The 6,441-nt window shown below is 47.1% G+C and overlaps 1 pseudogene; it reads left to right on the plus strand.

Moving 5' to 3' along the window:
* The window catches only part of LOC139235536 (Ig heavy chain C region-like), a 65,875-nt pseudogene extending 61,670 nt beyond the window's left edge, over positions 1-4,205 (plus strand).
* The last annotated feature ends 2,236 nt before the right edge of the window (positions 4,206-6,441 follow it).

Here is a 6,441-nt window from a genome sequence, read left to right on the forward strand (position 1 = left end):
CTGTGCACAGTTCTAGTTTCCTTATCACATTTAGGTTTTAGTTTACAATTCTGGTTTCCATCTCATACTTAGAATACTGTGTAAAGTTCTGTTCTCCATATCATACTTAGAATAGTATGCACAGCTCTGCTCTCCATATCACACTTAGAATACTGTGCATGGTTCTGGTCCCCATATCGCACTTACAATAATATGCACAGTTCTGGTCTGCATATTACACTGAGTATACTGCGCACAATTTTGCTCTCTGCAAATGCCAGGTTAGTGTGGATCTGACAGCAAAGAACTTGTTAAAATATAAGGAGACTTTGCCTTTCTTAATCATTTATTTTGCAAGCAATGTCAATAAAATGCCTTCTCGTGAACGTCCTGAACGGATCATCGTTCCTCCAATTGTTCTCCTCTTGCTAAGTTCCACTGAACAAATCATCTGCAGCAGATATGTAAGCGCCATGTGTTCAATCATCGAATTAAGGCCAAAGTCACTGACCGTGAATTGGCTGAAGAGTGGACAACTCCTGGATTCGGGCTTCATCACCTCTCCCGCCTTTGAGATGAACGGAAACGTTTTGACGGCCAGTCGTCTGACACTCCCCGACAGGGAATGGTTCACCGGCTCGGTCTGCACCTGCCAGGTCACTCATGAAGGGGGCACACAAAGCCGTAACTTCAGCAGATCTTAGGGTAAGAGGCACAATCCGGCGAGGTTCCAGACCATTCTGAGCGCTGATCTCAGTCAGAACTTTGATTGAAATTAGTAGAAAGCAGAGGAATATTCCTAATTCCCAATCATGCAGTTTGTGTATTCTTGTGATAAAATTTTGCCTTGAAACAGCGCCTTCAGCGACCACAGATTGAACCAAAGCGCTTGCCAGGCAATGAATTAAGTTGTGAAATGTGGTCACAGTTGTAATGTACTAAGTGCTGTAGTCATTTAGTGCTCAACAAGCTCCCACAAACAGCAGTGTGATAACGACCATTTTTTTTGTTTAGTGTTATTTCTTGAGGGATTAATATTCCCAGGCCACCAGGGAGAACTCCTCTGCTTTTCATTGAAATAATTCCAGGGGAACTTTTACCTCCACCTGAGAGGCTAGACGGATTCTTGGTTTAACACATGATCCGAAATACGGCACCTCCGACAAAGCACCACGCCCCCAGTACTGCACTGAGAGACTCAGCTTACATATTGTGATCAAATATCTGGAGTGGGACTTCAACCCACGATCTTTTGGTTCAGGATTCCTCATTGCTCAGGATTTATTAACCTCGCCAAAGAAGCTTTCCCCTTGCTCTGGTGCCAGGCAGTGAGTGAAGTGTCCTTCGTCTCAGGTATATCCTGAGTTAGCTGATCATATACGGAATGGCAATAGGAGTCTGGAATCCTTCACTGCTGACTGTCCAGGAACCCACTGCAAGAATGGGCATCTACCATATTCAGAGTACTGAGCCCAATTCTGGGCTCCGCACCTGAGGAAGGATATACGTGGAGGTGTTGAACTGCAGGTTTACCCGAATTATACCGGGGCTAATAATGTAAAATGATCAGGTGGTGAGAATAGAACGTTAAGAGATGGTCCAATTGACGTGTTTAAGTTGATAAATGGAATTGTATCGAGTAGATATAGAAACATGTATTTAGTTTGATGGGAGAGTCCAGAACAAGTAGCAGAACCTTAACATTAGAGTTAGGCCGTGCAGAGGTGATGTCAGAAAGGATTTTCTAACAGGAAGAATATTGCAATTCGGGATTTCCCTCCCCAAAAGCTGCTGACACTTGCTTTCAATTGAAAAGTTGAAAACTGAAATTGATAGATTTTTGTTCGGCAAGTTTATCATGGGTTACATAACCAAGGCGTGAAGATGGTGTTGAGTGTTGATCAGCCATGATCTAACTGGATGGCGGGACAGGATGGATGGGCTGAATGGCCTTCTCCTATTCCTATGTTGCTATTAATGCCCTGAGGTCATAGTGCTTTCTGAATCTCTCTCACCAGACATGATAAATGTTCAGTAATTACAGATATTAACAAACTACCTCACATCATTACAAATGATGCCCCACCACAAAAGATTCCTTGCAACTCCATTCTCCGGACCTTGCACTTCTCCTCTGACGGCGGATGTGACTGGTTCCTGCACATTTTCATCGCAACAAAAATAGCAGCAAAAGACTAGAAACTTAACTTTGTTTCCTGTTGTCCCATAAATCCTGAAATTAATTTGACACTGGTTTTGAACCAGTGTAATGCTGGTGTAGACCTCTTGAACTTGGGGATATTCGGGCTTCAGCTATTATAACCAGTGGAGATGCACTTGGGTGCAAGAATCTATAGACGGGCGTAAAGGAGCAAGGGATTTCAGGAAGAGCGCTATTCAGTGCCTTTAACAACTGCGTCCCAATGTATTCCCATTTTACGCCAGGTATTTGCTTCACAGGCCATTACAGGTAGCTCTGGCTCAAATACACAGGAAATATTACAGATTCCCCGGAATCGTTGCCAATTCATTGTCCTTCCATAACGACGGTGTTCAAGCAATAGCGAGAGGTTGATATCTCAAAAGTGAGTTATTCTCCTTGAAAGAGTTAAGGCTAATTATTGGTGTCCTGATTCTGAAGATGCGGCTTTTCCTGACTTTCATTCCTGTTTCGCAGTGGATGTCCCATGCAGCGATTAAAAATCACTCTTCGCCCACCGTCACTGGAACAGGTTTTACTGGAGGCGACGGTGACCTTAACGTGCGTCGTGTCTAACGCTCCTTATGGGCTCACCGTGACCTGGACACGAAAAAACGAGTCTTTGAAATCAGAGATTGCCGTCCAACCCGGAGAGGATCCCAACAGTGTGATCAGCAACTAAAACATCTCGACACAAGACTGGCTGAGTGGGAATAAGTTCTACTGCGTGGTGAGCCATCAGGATATGCCGACTGCTCTCAGAGATTCCATCCACAAGGGAAAGGGTGAGCGGGGAGATTGTTGCAATAAGTACGACACTGCGACAATTTCGATGCGTGTGCAAGGGCCAATTGATTATATAAAGTGTTTAATGGCTACTCTGATAATTCAGGTTGGTAATTCCACCAACTCAGCACTCTGGGACATGACATTATGTATTTTAGGGGAAACTGGATAAGTCCATGAGCGAGAAAGAAATAGAACGGTATATTATTAGGTTTAGATGAAGTGGTCTCGGAGGAGGCTTGTTTGGATCATAAACACCGGCATCGACCAGTTGGCCAAATCTCCTCGTTCTGTGCATTAAATTCTTTGTCATTTTCCAGTCCAATGCTTCAATATTTCAGAGAGAAAGATTACGTTCCCTCGGATAAGGGATGGAAAACCAGAGAGGCAACAGAGGGGAAAAGGAAAAGCGTCAAAATTCAACGCGGTGTCCATTTCTCTCACATCTAACCACCGGAAATTGGCTGAATTTAAATGAGGAAGGCGAGTTGTGGGCGTTGGTCTCACAGGCCACCAGTGAAAACGGGAGGATTGGAAGCCGAGTGAGGAGGTCGCGGATCCTGGATCCAGGAGGTAGGTGTAAGGGCAATTACCACCTGGGAGCAGCAATCCCCACCTTGCTGTAACTGCTGAGATTTACACAGTGTTTCAAACCGGACCAACGACTGTTAAACACCAAATGGTGGTTAAAATAGAGGATTCAAGTCTCATTTAAATATATTACTCAAATATAATATTACAACTGGAAGTAGGCGAGTTGAGGTAGGGATTCTAATTTTTACCAATTTAACAACCTCCACGCCCAAAACCCGCCCGCTGTATTGGGTTGAAATTCCCCCATTGTCTCTGGAACTATCCAGTTCATTGGCCTTTGTTGTTACTGTTCTACAGCGAAAGATCCGCGGGAACCAGCCGTGTCTGTCCTCCTGCCCTCAGCAGAAGTCTCTGCTCAGAGGTTGGTCAGCCTCACCTGCTTAGTGAGAGGTTCTCCCCCCGAGAGATCTTCGTCAAATGGACCGTCAATGACAAGCCGGTGGATTCCCGCAACTGCAAGAACACCGAGGTGATGGCGGAGAACGGTAGCAGCTCCTTCTTCATGTACAGCCTGCTATCCATTGCAGCCGAGGTATGGGCCAGCGACGCCTCTCACACCTGTGTGGTGGGACATGAAGCGATCTCCTTGATAATCACCAACAGAACCGTCAATAAATCCAGTGGTAAAGCATTTTCCTTGTTCTGATGGACACCTTCATAAGAACATAAGAACATAAGAATTAGGAACAGGAGTAGGCCATCTTGCATCTGGAGCCTGCTCCGCCATTCAACAAGATCATGGCTGATCTGGCCGTGGATTCAGCTCCACTTACCCGCCCGCTCCCCATAACTCTTAATTCCCTTATTGGTTAAAAATCTATCTTTCTGTGAATTGAATACATTCAATGAGCTATCCTCAATTCCTCCCCTTTGCAGATAATTCCACCGATTCACAACTCTGTGGGAGAAGAAATTCCTTCTCAACTGAGTTTTAAATTGGCTCCCCTGTATTTTGAGGCTGTGCCCTCTAGTTATAGTCTCCCCGAGCAGTGGAAACAACCTCTCTGCTCTATCTTGTCTATGCCTTTCATTGTTTTAAATGTTTCTATCGATCAACCCTCATCCTTCTGAACTCCAACGAGTAAAGACCCAGTCTACTCAATCTATCATCATAAGGTAACCCTATCATCTCCTGAATCAGCCTCGTGAATCGTCTCTGTACCCCCTCCAAAGCTAGTATATCCTTCCTTAAGTAAGGTGACCAAAACAGCACACAGTACTCCAGGTGCGGCCTCACCAATACCCTATACAGTTGCAGAAGGACCTCCCTGCTTTTGTACTCCATCTCTCTGGCAATGAATGTCAACATTCCATTCGCCTTCCTGATTACCTGCTGCACCTGCAAACTAACATTAATTGCCGGTGCTTTTAGTGTCCCCCTCCCCTTTTATAGGGGGCACTTGGAGAAAAAATATGTTTTTGTGCCCAAAAAAAAACCCCAAAAAATACCACCAAAAATAAAAGGGCCTGTAAATGTTTGGTATTTCCCCCAGACCCGGGGGGGGGGGGGTACGGTTTAATGTTTTTTGTTTACTCCCAAAAAGAGTTTCATGCACAAGGACCAATGATGGAGCTTTGGAGGCGTGGCCTATGCACTTGGAGCCTGGCTGCTGTGAGAGAAGGAACTCCCTGCTTTAGCTTCTGTCTGGAAGGCCTGGAGTGAGCCCTGAGACCAGCCCAGGAACAGGAGGTAGGAAGGGGCTTCATTACCATTCATCTCGAGGGAGAGGAGGAGAGCAGAAGACTGCAACACCTTCATTATTTCAACAAAGAGTTGGAAAGAGGTGGAAAAAAGAACAACAACTTACCAGTGTGGAAGGAGGGAAAGACTTCTTCAGCCAAAGGTGGGTGTGTTTTGGTGCATTCACCAAAAATACTTTGTTGTATCGGTGGGGGGAGGAAAGAAGACCAATCGAGGGCCAGAACACCGCGGGGGGGGGGGGGGTGTGTGTGTGGAAGTGTGTGTGGGGGTCTTGCCTACAGCTAGGCCCACACACCACTGAACACCCCTCACCCAATTGCCTAGCCTGGGATAGCTGGAGCTACCAGGCTGAAGAAACTGAATCACCCTAATTAACATCGTTGGGAGTGTATACCTGTGTGGCTCCAGCTGCCCCAGGTGAAGACATCTTCTCCCCCCAGCCGAAGATCACCCCAAAGACTGTTTTGTTTGCCATCTGTGGAGTGCACCCACCCATTACTGTGAAGGGAGACCTGCCCTTGCAGCCTCCCTCTTTCCCACACCCCATCACTCTGTCTCTCTCTCTGTCTCCCCCCTCTCTCTCTGAGAGCCTTTCCTCCCAATTGGGAAAAAAAGACAAGAACAATTAAGACAACTGAGCAGAGGGAGCAAGGCCCCTCCCCAATTGCAAACTAGGGGAGAGGAGTGCCTCTTTCAGAGCTCCCGCTGTTAAAAACTTAAACGAGGCCAGTTAAGACCATTAAGGCCTGTGACTTTGGGGTGGATGTCGCCCTTAAAGGGACCCCGTGATGGCGACCCCATCCACGCTGGTGGCAGGGCCAGCTAGGAATTATGCGCAGGCGGCGTCCACATCCACGGCGCCTCCTGCGCCTCCTGTTGCCCTGCCACCATTAAGACTGATAACTAAAAAACACGGGGTCAAGGGCTACACTCACCCCACAATGAGCATTGAGGAGTGCGCGCGGGCGATGGCTGGGGTAGTCGGCCCCTGGGCCATTGTCGCAGCCTCCAAGATGTCTGGGAAGGCCGTGTTCTTCCTGGGGTCGGAGCGACCGGTGTCCCTGGCCCTTGAAAAGGGGCTCACGGTGGGCGGGACTTTCCTGCCAGTGGACCCTCTCGAGGTCACCACGCAGAGGGTCATCATTTCAAACGTCCCGCCCTTTGTTCCCGCTGAGCTCCT

The sequence above is a fragment of the Pristiophorus japonicus genome, chromosome 23, assembly GCF_044704955.1.
Source record: "Pristiophorus japonicus isolate sPriJap1 chromosome 23, sPriJap1.hap1, whole genome shotgun sequence".
Lineage (NCBI taxonomy): Eukaryota > Metazoa > Chordata > Chondrichthyes > Pristiophoridae > Pristiophorus > Pristiophorus japonicus.